Source organism: Amphiura filiformis, chromosome 12, assembly GCF_039555335.1.
Source record: "Amphiura filiformis chromosome 12, Afil_fr2py, whole genome shotgun sequence".
Classification (NCBI taxonomy): Eukaryota; Metazoa; Echinodermata; class Ophiuroidea; order Amphilepidida; family Amphiuridae; genus Amphiura; species Amphiura filiformis.
The window spans coordinates 1,045,409-1,059,969 of record NC_092639.1 but is presented as its reverse complement, the minus strand read 5'-3'; positions in this window follow the sequence as shown (position 1 = coordinate 1,059,969).

Here is a 14,561-nt window from a genome sequence, read left to right as displayed (position 1 = left end):
AAAGTATATAAAAGTATACATATTTAGAATGGCAAAGACTTGATAAGTTCATCTGTGAGGTCAAATTTGGGCCAAAATGGCACTTTTGGCCCAAAATCCCAAATAATGGTTTTTTGGCCCACTTCTTTTTGTGCACCGTAACAAAAAATTCTTAGCCCAAATTTTTTGAAACTAATTTTTAAAAACTAGATCAAAATATCTGGGACACGTTTTTTCATTTTTTGAATTTCGACTAACTTTGAGAAATTTGAGCCAAAAATGGTCAAAAAATGCTGATTTTTCAAAAAAATCATAAAAAAGCCCGATTTTGGCACAAATTTCAAATATTTTTGGTGAAATTGGTCAAAATTCAAAAAATGAAAAAACGGGTCCTATATATTTTGATCTAGTTTTTAAAAATTAGTTTCAAAAAAATTTTGGCTCAAGAATTTTTTTGTTACGGTGCACAAAAAGAAGTGGGCCAAAAACCATTATTTTTGAGATTTTGGGCCAAAAGTGCCATTTTGGCCCAAATTTGACCTCACAGATGAACTTATCAAGTCTTTGCCATTCTAAATATGTATACTTTTATATACTTTAGACCAACAATTTAGAAGTTATGAGGCCCGAAAGTTTCCATAATTCCAGGGTTCAGACCAACCTTAATATAGTCGGGCACATGACATAGACTATTTATGGGTATCCAATTTGTCGAAAATGTAGTCTCAAGAAGAATGAAGAAACCCGTGTAAGTTTATGGGAGAAATAGGAATAGTATGATTTTATTTACATGTATTTTTAACTAGCAAAAACTGTACAGACAAGAAAAGGCTGAATGTATAAGGTATTTGCATGGCTATGATGCCTATCTATCAAGTACAAGTCAATGTATTTTAAGAGGGTTTAAGGGTTGTTTTACAATCAGGGTACATTTGGGCTGAGCACCATATTGTGCCGTTTCAAATATTAGATTAACTTATGATTAAAAGTTGCCATGCCTAATTATTGGCCCCTATTAGTTCAACCTACAGCCACAAAGAAACTGTTTGAAATGCTTAGCAAATGATGAAAATATACATTTCTGTATGATTTTGGGACAAAATAGCCGTCTCATTTGACCATTGTGAACTTTGCAAATGATATATCACTGCCAGCAATAACATAAAAACATATTTTGACAGTTCAGAAGTAATGTTTGAAACATGATTGTTCAAAATTGAGAACCAAATAAGATTACGACTTTCATTAATTGTACCATTTCTTCAAATTTATGTTGAAAATTCCGTCAAAAAATGTCCTCTCCGAATACAAGCTCGTAATCCATAGTTAAAATTGACCCAAAACTAAAATTATATTTTCTTGAAAAACACTTATAGATATCCTACAAACTCATAATAAACACTTAGTCCACTTACACTTAGTTTCCATGTATCACATGTTTGAAAGTTGGACGTCAGGTTTCCGAAATCAAAATGTGTCCTCTCCGAAAAATTAGGTATACAGAAACATGTGTATCAAAAACATGTTTCTGGCATAACTTGAAACTCTGAACACTTGACGCCTAAAAATTTTACAGATTTCCTATTTGACCCATCTACAACACAAAAACAAATAAATTGAGGAAAAACTAGACACTTCATTTTTCACCCCCAGTGAGACAATCTGTGTACCCTGATTGTAAAACAACCCTTAATAATTATTTTAAATGTACAGTTTATTAAAAAAGTGTAGTAATTCCCACCTACATGTATAAGATAGTGATGCTGAACAAATAATGAGATGAGCCCTAAGGCTGCGATCACATACTGTATACAGTATTCGCTATACGATATAGGCTTATCCGATCAGGCTGATTTCACATAGTATACTCCTGTGTGAACTCGGCCTGATCGAATGAGTGTATATCATATAGCGAATACCGTATACTGTATACTTCTATGTGATCACAGCCTAACAGATTGATCTCAATAATGGATACAAAATGTATGTTTATATGTGCCATTTTACAATGTAATAATTATGTGCCATTGAAATCGTCAGTCGCAACACATAGTGGCGTACGTGAAGGACAAAATACGTCTCCGAGCAAAACGTTTTTGAAGGATATGCTACTAGTAATGGAGTCGATACTCCTCCACTGCTATCTCTCAGTGGCCCAATTCCATTTGAAATTGAAGTGTAAGGTTCAAACTATTAAACTGTATCTTTAATTGTTAACAAGGAATAACTATTGAACGATAATAGCTAGCTCTAAAGCTATACGCCACTATGTGAAACGGAAAATTGGGAAAATCACTCTAGGCCACTATGTGTTGTGACCAACGAAATGATGTTGGTTACCTGCGCTTTACAAGTTCTCATTATTATTAATCATTTTTACTAATAAGTTTCAAAAGTTCTCCTGGCACTGACACTATAAGAGATGGGCTTTTGTCAATCAGCTCAAAATTGGCAATTGTGAAATTGAAGTGACAGATGAGGATTCAATTAAGGATTCCAGCAAGAGAAGGCGTGGTCTTTATAGCTTGATCAGCTCGTAATCGGCAAGAATTGTTAGGCTTCTACCACTACGCCGAAAAGTAGATCCACGTTAAGATTTATATAGCTGACCAATCTGATCTATATTGTGCGTGTCATTAACTAACAAAGTATAGGATTTGAATTAATAATTTGTGATGCTTCTCGTGAGATGCCACAAGACAATTCTCCAAATAAAATATATAGATATTAATTCGCGATGTTATAAGGCCCGCCGATTTTGAGCTGATTACTCATGATCACATTTCAATTTCTAAAATTGCCTCCTTATGCTTCAATAGTTGGATCAGATGTGTCACTTATTTTTTTTAGAATATGATCAGGGAATAAAAAAGATTGGGAAGTGACAGTGGACTTGCAAGTCATCCATTAACAGCGCTTCACATATCCTGTCACAACCCATTGCATACATCACATTCGAACGTGTACTGTCCACTTTGCTGATGGCAAAGTACACTATGCTTTCTCTAGCACTTTGTATTGTTCTTTAGCACCCTGATGGTGGCGCAATTATGATACATGTGTCAAATATCTGATTCCTGGCTGTTTGTTTTTATTTAGGTACCATAACTTGCAAATGATAGCCAGCCATGTTCAGTCAGGGCCTTGATACATGTATGTTGACATCAACCTTATTAATATCTTGTGCTAGCATGAATAATAAACTTGTAATTATTGTAATATTTTACCCACATTCCATGTTCTGTGCTGCTTCAATTAGTTCTAATTTTTATTTTGCATAAGTTTAAGTTATACTTTTATTGCATTCCATTTTCTGCTATAATTGGACTTGCCTTTAATTCCAAAAGCTTTAAGCAACATTTTGCCTTCGATAATGTCATTGTGTAGTTCTATGTATGTTGTGAAACAAATAAATTGATGCAATTTCTATTTCTGATAATTTTCTGTAAAAATAAAATGGGCGATTGTATTTTGTGCTTAAAAAGTATCATCAGGATACTGGGCTATTTCATTTAAAGTCCACTACCCCTTTGGAAGATATTTAACCCTCTTCACGCGGGTGTCGACTGCAGACGACATGTTTAAAAAAAAAATTCAAAATTCAAAAATTTCAGAAATGTACATTTTCATGACCATATTTGGAATCAGCATGAAAAATGCATTAAAATGAGTACAAACAAGCCTACTATTGATTCAGTAGTTCTTAAGATAGCTCTTGATATTTTGAGAAAATATTTCAAAACTTCAACTCTTTCCGTTGAAGCGCATGGCTAGCATGCAGAGCATTAAGCAACATTTGCCTTATGTGTATGTTTAAAACAAATTTATGCAATTTCCATATCTGCTAATTTTCTGTAAAAATGGGCCATTGTATTTTGTAAAAATATTAGAAATATCTTCCACAGCGGGAGTTTGAATTTCAAATGGAACTTGCCTCTGAGAATGATTCAATGAAATCTTCCACAGAGGGAGGGCGGGTTTCAAACAGAGTTGGGTTATGTGTTAATTCCATTTGAAATTCAAACCAGAATCCCGGGGGTACTCAGTACAAATGACCATACGGGACGTGCAAAATATGGGTAGCATTTTCAGCCTTTTGGTATATCAATGACCCCTTTTTCAAAGCCTATTTTGGTATATAAATGGGTCCTTTTTCAAAATTTTCTCAATTTTTTCGAAAATAGCCCAATTTTTCCTTAATCTAGCTAAAATTTTCAAAATTTTCCCAAAATTTTGGGAAAATTTTCAAAAACTAAGACAATTTGGGTTAAATTCGGCCGAAAATTTTAACTTTTGGTATATAAATGGGTCCAAATTTCTTGAAAAATTGGTATATTTATGGGTCCACTTTCAAAACCAAACTTGAGTACCCCCCCGGGACCGGAATATCTTCCATGTCAGAGAGAGTGTGGCCTTTGACTGCATTAACCCAATAAACCTGTTTTGGTTGGTTGTAGAAATGTTTTCAAAATGTTATAATGAGTCTTTATAAACCTATAAAACTATAGGGTCCACAACTTATAAGTCCCCCCCAAATACTTTTTAAAATAAATCGAAAAATATTTCACGAAATGCAAACGTGTAAAAAGATATGTGTAGCCTTATTGTTTTACAGATATGGACCAAATTATAGAGTCATACATCATTGCGTTCAGTCACAATGGTTCATTATGTAAATAAAGAGGCCGTTTTAAACAGTAAGTTGCATCTGAGTCCATATACGAGTCAACTCTCAAACAATACAGTAGGTCAGGCCTATTCATGTATAAATTGTTAAAGAAAGAAAACCTGACTGCTTTTAAAACAGCTTCTTTTCTTACACAATTAACAATTGTGACGGAACGCAATGATGTGTGATGCTAAAATAATTAGGGCTATACATACCTTTTTACATTTCGTAAAATATATTTGGACTTATTTTAAAAAGTATTAGGGAGGAACTTGTTGTGGACCCTTTAACACTAGTGATACAAACTTAAAATGAGTTTTTATGTATTCAAAAAATGTACACAGTTTATAAATAAAGTTTTTGTATGGTTGTTTATTCCTTAATATTTCACAGACTTGCGATCTGTTAATTAGAGAATTAATGATAAGAATATATTTAAGAATCAACAATCATGTCATAGATAGAGGAAAGGCGGGTCCAATATTGTGAACTGATATCTACTAGGACAGTGCAACTATAGTGAAAGTAACGACCCTATACAATTGAATACATGAATACAAAACCCACCCAAGTCCATGGGAAGTGTTTTTAGAAAAAAACCTGTGTATCATTTTAATTCCTTCAGTTAGATTTACCTGGTCCATATGGTAAGTTTTATGTGCAAATGAGTGGGTTAAACTGTATTAGGTATGGCGATTAGCATTATAGAGACTTCGGGGGAATGAGATTACCACTAGTAAGATAATACAAAATAAAGCACAAAGGTATGTATAATGTTGATAAGCATACTGCCGTGTAATATAAACCACACACTTTCCTTGATTAAACCCATTTTTGTTTCAAAAGTCACTCTCCAGCAATGAATGTGTTACAAGTGGACTTTTATACATACTGGATTTCAATCAATGTGTTACAAGACTCAAATCCTGGACTTGGGTGATTCTTTCATACATGCCATTTTTCACATGCTCAATAGACACAGAGGATGAATTTGAGTTGTTCTTTCATACATATAACAGGTCTATGTATAGCAACAATTTCCCATGCTTAACTCAATTTGGCCAAAGTATGGACTTGGGTGGGTTTTGTATTCATGTATTCAATTGTGTCACCTAACCTGTCCCAGTTTCATTCCTGGTTCACCTCGCCAGCAGCTGACCCCATATTTTTAGCTTGCAACTCCATTAACCTCATTTGGGTTGTAACACACTGGTTGAGAACCCAGGTATTGGCACTCAAAATCATGAAAAAAGACCAACTTTTAGCATTTTTATATGTAGTCTATATATCTATGTGTATATAATACACATGGATAACATGTTGAGCAATGATGGTGTTATACAATGGGCTATTACAGAAATTAACGGCACCTACCCTATAGAAGACTTGGGATTCCCAAAATAATTTTTTTTTTGATTTACGAGGTTAGATGTGTCAAATTTGTCTTCTATAGGGTATGTACCTTTTATTTCTGGAAAAGCCCATACAGAGCAGGGTCACGTGACACAAAACTTCGGACGCTGTGAGAGGTTGCATATCAATCTTCTGTCACAGTTCAATAACAGAGATACAAGAGTGAAGCTAAAGCAGCAGGCAGAGTTGGGGGTATGAGGCTATTATTGAGTTAGTTTCCAATATTCTAATAAAGTTTGGTTATTTCTTCATCATGTAGGCCTTAATTTACACGAAATTAGGATTAGGGTTAGGGTAAGGGTTATTAGAAGGATAATGGTTAGGTTTGGGTTCGGATTAGCGTATACGAAATCATTTACGTGGAGTATCAACTTCAGATTTTTTTTTTTTTTTTTTTTTTTTTTTTTAGCTATTAAGCATATATAAAGATTTTAAAAAACGAGTTTGAAGAAAATTTATCTTCGAGTCCCAATTTTTTTTCTTGAGAAAAAGGCTGTTTTGTGATTTTTCTTCCATATATGACAATGTTAAAACTATTTTTGTTTTTATCCGTTTGTCAAAATGGAGACTCGGATGGCTTTCAAAATAGAGTACCACGTGCCCACGGATATGATGATTGATATAAAAAAAGTTTGAAATTGACAACCAAAATCCGAAATATTTTTCATTTTATACCAAGAGAGATTTTCCAATTCAGAACAAAATATTTGATGTGCATTTTACGAAAAATGTCAATATTAAGCTGTTGAAATCCAAAACGGAAACAAATTTCGTTCCTTCAGGTTGCAAGAGATACGATGTGCATAGAAATGGTCAAAGAGTGTGCTTTTCTAGCACTTTGGAGAAAATCATATTTTCAAATTAATGCAGATATCCCGTTTTGTCGGTTGCGTAGGTCTATACATTTTTAAACATTGGATATTGATAAACTAATGATTGATGATCGATAATTGTTTATAGATAATTGATTATCGATAATCGATAATTAATTAGCCATAATTAATTCCACGCACAACCCCCCCATACCCAGAAGGAAATCATCCTTAGCGATTCCCAGTTTTGTCGGTTGCGTGAGGCCTATACATTGAATAATTGTTAAATGATTGATTATCGATTATTGATTATCTATAATCGATAATCAATACCCCCCCCCCCCCCCCCCCCCAGTATCCACAAGGATATCATCCTTAGCCATTTGAACATGAGAGTCTGTTTCATCATTTGCGTGTAAGGGTTTAGAATTTAACTGAACGCTGATAACTGATTGATTATCGGTTATCGACTATCTATAATTATATCTCCTCCCCCACCCACACAAACTCAAACACTACTTAACTATGGCATCTACTAGCGTGGTCGGAAATGGTTCTGCATTATGAAATTTTTTTTTGGGGGGGGGAATAAATTTAATGGGCTATTACAGAAATTAACGGCACCTACCCTATAGAAGACTTGGGATTCCCAAAATAATTTTTTTTTGATTTACGAGGTTAGATGTGTCAAATTTGTCTTCTATAGGGTATGTACCTTTTATTTCTGGAAAAGCCCAATCATGTTGTTGAAGTGATTATCTAAAAAGAAATTTCTGGTGATACAATTCTTTTGTTTTTTCAGTGGCCCCTTACACAGTATTTTGTTTATTATTTTCTTGATCTCATTGTACATACTGGTTAAGAACTTTTTATCTGATCCAGAATATTCAATTGTGTACGTTTCAACAACTTAATGGGTAATCTTAACACTTAATGGGTAATGACTGCTAAAGACAACAGGTGTTGTTGAAAGGTACACAAGTAACTGAATATCAGATATAAAGAACTTTCTTAATCAGTTCACTCATTGTACATAATTTTGTGGAGAAATCATGTTGCAAAACCAAATGTTATGAATGACACTTCAGAGTGATTGCTATCTCATCATCCTCACTGCCATTGGTAACACAGGGCTATTCTTTGGTGGCGTATTCTTCCAGGGGTCTTACATGCGACTTAAATGGTAGACCCCCTCGTCTCTATTCATGACAGCAAGACATCCTGTGTGAATCAAGATTGATTCTCTGATCAAGGGTGCAGCTGCGTTACCAGTAGCAGAGTGGATGATGTGATTCTAATTACTCTGAAGAAGTATGTCATCCATGAGATTAGAAACTGTCAGGTCAGTGTCAATATGTTTTTTTGAACATGAAAATTCCAAAATATGTACATGTTTTGCAGCAATTAACTTGTATAACTTGTGGTATGACTGATTGGCCAGAATAAAGAACATGTAATTAAAATGGAGAGGAGACTGAAATGTAATTTCTACATTTGCACTGGTTACCGGGAGACAGGAAAATTATGAGAATATTGATATTGTGTACTGTTAATTATTCCCCATTTTTGTGCTGTACTGTTAATTATTCCCCATTTTTGTGCTGCAGTTCTGTTTACACTGATGAAACAAATATTTTTTTCATTTATTGGTGATAATATATACAATTGAATTGGTTATCTATATAATACAGAAATAGTTTATTTGACCAAAAAAGACACTTTGTAGCTACAGTTTAAATCAAAAATCTCTTTGCTCTGTATCACCTTGCATTCCATGTTCTGCTACCTAATCAGACAAATGCTATTTTAATAACATTCAATGTTTTGATGTTTTGGCCAAAAACAAAATGCGTTTTAAACCCATTTTTAATAACAGTTTTATTTTAAAACCAGTTTTGTGTTTGCTGGGTAGTTTGTTTCAAAAGCTAAGAAAAATTGAACCTTGCCTTATTACTGGTAGATGTGTGTGAGGTGTACTTTCTTGTAATTTTATGTGCTTTTTTTTCTGCAAGAAGAAGAATATTAATTGTATCTTGTACTCAAAGAGTCTTAATATAGTCGGGCTAAATTTAATTTTTACCAACTATAAAACTGGGTGCATTTAGGGCTTTGGTGTTTCGGATATTCTTTAAATAAATACCACAGACTTAACCAAAATTTTACTGGTGCACGCTTTTTGTGTTCTTTTTTAAGTCAAATCACTTTGATAATTTGTAAAAACCTGTTGAGCATGAGGATATTGATCATGAATGTATAACATTGTTTAGAAATGTATATCTGAAAAGAGTTGATCAAATTAATAATAATTTGTCGAACACAAAACAATAAAAGTAAAAATCAAACATGAAGTCTATGTTGTCAGTTATTTATACTAGCAGTTACAAACCAAAATTAAGTTAATAACATAATTTATTTTATTACATGTAATTACATATAAAATTAAACTTGTTAAATCTATTCAACTGGACTCACGGTTTTGAGAGGCAACGGTTTCACACCTTATCCTAGGTGCATCTTCAGGCCGTCTGTTGGTCTGTCGGCAATTGGTCACTGACCAGTGGCGAGATGGTGTTGCCAGAGGTCGTAGATTTAGAGCCAAACTTCTTGGGAATGTTCTTAATAACGGAATTGTAGGCCCCCGCCAAGTTGTGACGCAGGCCGTGAGTCCAGTTGAATAGATTTAACAAGTTTAATTTTATATTTGATTATACCTGGATGAATGACAACCTTCACAAACGTACATGTACATGTTGGACGACTTAAAAAATTTGACCCTGTTGATGAGAACACTTCCAATAACTTGTCTAGTTTAGACCATTTTACCACCAAAGGTGTAGAATGTGTGTCATTTTTGAATTCTATGTTTCAATTATGATAATCTTTTTTCCCCGAGTTAGTCAAAAACATTTCTCAGGAGGAACTTTATGGGACATCTAAAAGTGATAAAACAATCCAATAAATTCATTATTTACAGAGTTATATCTTGTAATACAAATATAACGTCAATATAGCAACGTGAAAGTTGAAGGTGGTTATTGTGAATATATTTTGGCTATAACTTTGATCATGTTGATATTGTACGATTAGTTTCATTCAGGTATTTGATTTACGCGCAGAAAATGAACTTTCATTAAAGGAAGGGGTATGAACGTTTGGACAGTATTTATTGTGGGACATATTAGAGCACATCAGACATATCGAATTGCATTCTGAATACGAAGAATGTCCTTCTGAGATCAAATAATTTTGATTTTTTGAAATTTGCAATGTAATACACATTTTATGGCATATCATTAAAAATTGATATTTTTGATATTTAACAGTACTTGAAGTAAATGTAGGTGGGATGAAAAGCCGACGATCAATTGAAAATTTGGACCTTTCGTATTGAAGATATGGATTTTTTTCCCCAAAACACCAAAACAAAATAGGTCTTTTTCGGGGAAAAATCCATATCTTCAATATAAAAGGTCAAAATTTTCAATTGATCGTCAGCTTTTCCTCCCAGCTACATACACTTTAAGAATATATCATTAGATTTATAAAATTTATTTCGAGGACTGTTATATATCAATTTGTCATAAAATTTGTATTATATCGTGAATTTCAAAAAAATACTGTCGAAACGCCATAAACGGTCATTCTAGATCCCTTAAGTTTTGTAATATGTTGTAATTCCGAACAAATATTAATCGTTACCCAGAGCAAAAAAAGAAAAAAAAAGTGCATCTGGCCGGATTCGAACCGGCGACCTTAATATTACTAGCACGATACTCTAAACAATTAAGCCAAAGAGGAAAAGGGTAAAGATTAACTAAGTATATAATTTTCATGTTGTAATTCCATTCATAGTTTTTGTAATCTGTTGTAATTCCAGTAAGTTGTAATCTGTTTTAATTCCAGTAACTGATCATGCTGATAAAACAATAGCAGACTATTAAACAGTATAATAACTTTTATGTGACTTGGTGTATTTGTAATGCAGATCTGATGCCTTCCGATAAGAATGCGATGCCGGACATCATTCGAACCTAATACCTATAGATCTATAATCGTCCGCTCTTCTCCAGCGTCCATATGTGGCTCAGATTGCTAGAGCGTCGTGCTAGTATTACGAAGGTCGTCGGTTCGAATCCGGCCAGATGCACTGTTTTTGTTGTTGTTGTTGTTGTTTGTTGTTGTTGTTGTTGTTGTTGTTGTTGTTGTTGTTGTTGTTGTTTGTTTCAACGTTTATGTGCCTTGGCAGCTCTGGGGAAAGATTAAAATTTGTTCATGATTAAACAAATTCAATATATGTGTAATAAATATTAATCCCTGGATTTGTTGTTGTCTAGCACAAGGTTTTGGAGGTTACGTGAAAGTTTTCATCCGCAAATAAACTTTAGGCTATTGCTTGGAGTGGTCTCTTACAAATCTTATACTAAATTAGTAAATCGACAAAGACATGATGCGCGGCAATGTCGTCCAAATGTTTGGTAATAATTCTGAATATGAGTAAAAAGGGTAGACAGGTCTTACGTAAGCTGCAACGCACATTCAATTGAATTACACATTACGAAAGCCAAACGAAAAATAGATCAAACATTTGAATTAAACAAATATATGAAGCTCACGGTTGTTTGATGTGATCATTTATTCATTTTTCTACTACTATACACAGATATATTTTATAGCTATTTTTAACATAGATTCTCGTTTCTATATCAAATTATTCATCTTTTTCTTTTCTTTTTCGTAGTTTTTATTCTATAAACTGCACATTTGTGTGCAAATTGAGGGCGCTATTTACATACATTTTAAATTTAAATTAGGCAAATAATATGAGTTATCCTTTACATTTCATGATAAAAGGGTGTTTTTTTTTTAATTTCCTTGCCATCTATTAGTCTTTTTTCTGATGTTCTTATGCCATTATACAAGTGTCTACCCAAAGATGCAAATAAGATTTAAGATAAATAGCGCCAGCATTATCACCTTTTCTTAAAAATTACTACAGTTTACATGCCATCAAACTGTTGTGCCGCGCTAATGTATTTTTCGTGTTTTGTATTGTATCTTTAAAAGTAATGATGATAAGTATATAAAAGTATACATTTTCAGAAAGGAAATGATGCAAGGAATCCAATTAACACGGTGGATTCCTCATTTTTTTCTCAAATTTTTGAATTTTTTCTTCATTTTAAGAATATTGGTCAAAAAAGATCAAAATTTGACTTTTTTTAAATTATCCGAAAAAACGGTTCTCTATTCCGAAGGTTCTCTATTCCGAAAATTCCCAAAACACAGACAGGTTCTCTATTCCGAAAACAGAAAGGTTCTCTATTCCGAATATGAAAAAAGGTTCTCTATTCCGAATATTCAAATATCCGAAAACAGAAAGGTTCTCTATTCCGAATATGAAAAAAGGTTCTCTATTCCGAATATGTTATATGCAGTGGAATTCGTAACATCATGGCTAACTGAAAAACTTTACTTGGGTTTTTTAGGGCCTTTTTCTCCGTCATCAAACACATCATTCTGTCAAGGCTAGCGCTAAAACTAACAAGGCCCCAGGACCCATATGTGGGTAGATTTATCCTTTGCCCATCTTGGTCCCAGAGGTCAAAGGTTACCATGGTTACGGCCCCAGATTTCGGAATGGAGAACCCCTTTTCATATTCGGAATAGATAACCTTTTTTCATTATCGGAGTAGAGAACACGGTGGCTTATATCGGAGTAAAGAACCTTCTTTCGTTTTCGGAATAGAGAACCCATTTTTTCATATTCGGAATAGAGAACCCATTTTTTCATATTCGGAATAGAGAACCCTTTTTCATATTCGGAATAGAGAACCTTTTCTGTTTTCGGAATAGAGAACCTTCGTAATAGAGAACCTTTTTAATTTTCGGAATAGTGAACCTTCGGAATAGCGAACCTTCGGAATAGCGAAGTTCGCCCGATATAAGTGGCAGTGTGATCGAGCGTCGGAAATAATATCGTATATAAATAATGTGTCTTATATCCGACGATTTATTGCCGAAGCCGATCATGTCATCACGCTGTGTCCGGTAATAGTAGTTACGCGTAGACAGTACTTTTGTGCTGTCTAAGATAACTGTGACTTTTCACCTTGGTGCGTAAAGAACACTTAAATCACACGCGCCGAAAAATGAAAAAATTTTCAGTTAAGCGTACTGCGTGATAATTTTCGTCTTTCGTGGTCGCCCATCATCATGGCTGCAAATAAACGCAACATTTCGCGCGATTTGGGTCAAAGGTTACGACACGATTCCAGCTTGTCACGGACTATTTCCAGCTGTGACCGGTAAAGCTAAACGGACATAAAGACGATAGCGCTATTGCCGACTAATAGGGACGTGCTGAGGGATTAGCGGCATTTTTTAATTGCGTTGAACATAAGCCTAGACAAAATATTACCGGTAATAACTGTATGTAAAACCCTAAAAGTGAACTATTTTATTAAATAATGCTAAAATTACATCTGAAGCGCAGTGGCTGTTGTCAAATGCTGGGGTCAAAAGTTGTTAAAGATAACAGATTCGGCAATAAATCGTCGGATATAAGGCACATTATGTCTGATAAAATCATTTCCGACGCTTGTTCCCACTGCCACTTATATCTGATACTATTACCGACGAAATTTAGGTCCGGTAATAATACTTTATGTTCAACCGTGCGTACACGGCTTGAGATAACAGATTATTTCTAGCCCTACTAGGTCATTTAAAGCCATATTATAACATTTGCTGAGGAAGACGCCCTCACTGAATTTTTAAAATTCATTTTTTACACGATTAAATTGTACTTTATTAAACCAATATACCCTGCAAAAATCAAGACTCTAGGTGCTGTAGTTTTGTCAAAATCCGTGATTTTGAATAAAACGCCGGAATCCGCGCTTTATTATTACGATGGAATTATTAGTCGAACGCATACACGATGTTCATAACACACAGTACGTACACAGCGTGCGGGACGGTGATATACACAACAAAGGGTCGTACCACAACATGACCGAAGGAGTGGTACGTATTGGCGACATGTGCGCCAGGGGCGGATCCAGGAATTTTCAATAGAGGGGCGCCGAGCCACCGCCACCGCCGCCGCGGCTCGGCGCCCACACAAAGTCAGGCGCCACTCTGCAAAAATACACAGAGTCAGGCGCCGATCTGCACAAAATAGAGGGGGCGCGCGCCGCGTGCGCCCCCCTCTAAATCCGCCACTGTGCGCTGGTAGTAAATTCCAATTTTCTTTGCTTTGCCGTATTTGTTCGGCTCAAAAATAAAAGGGGATATATCTGACAGTAAAAGCTAACATTTTATGGCAAAGAAATGCTAATCTATTTTGTTTGAAAATGTTATAATATGGCTTTAAGGGCCACGTACAGTATTGTAAGCATAAGGTGACTCACTGCGCATCATTTTCAGGTCCTGTATCGCCTGAATCGGTACGCCAGTGTCGTGTGCCAGACCCCTCTCATGATGAAATCGTAGTAGTATATATGAATATTAATGAACTCTACGTCATCCGCGTCATACATTTTTTTAATAATCGACTCGTACAGATCGTGAATGATGTTATTAATATATCTAGCTCGTCACCACAGTGAAATTAATTAACACACACACGGCGTTTGAATTTTAAACCACAGTATTATAGAAAAGTGTACTTTTGTTCCAGTTTCTAA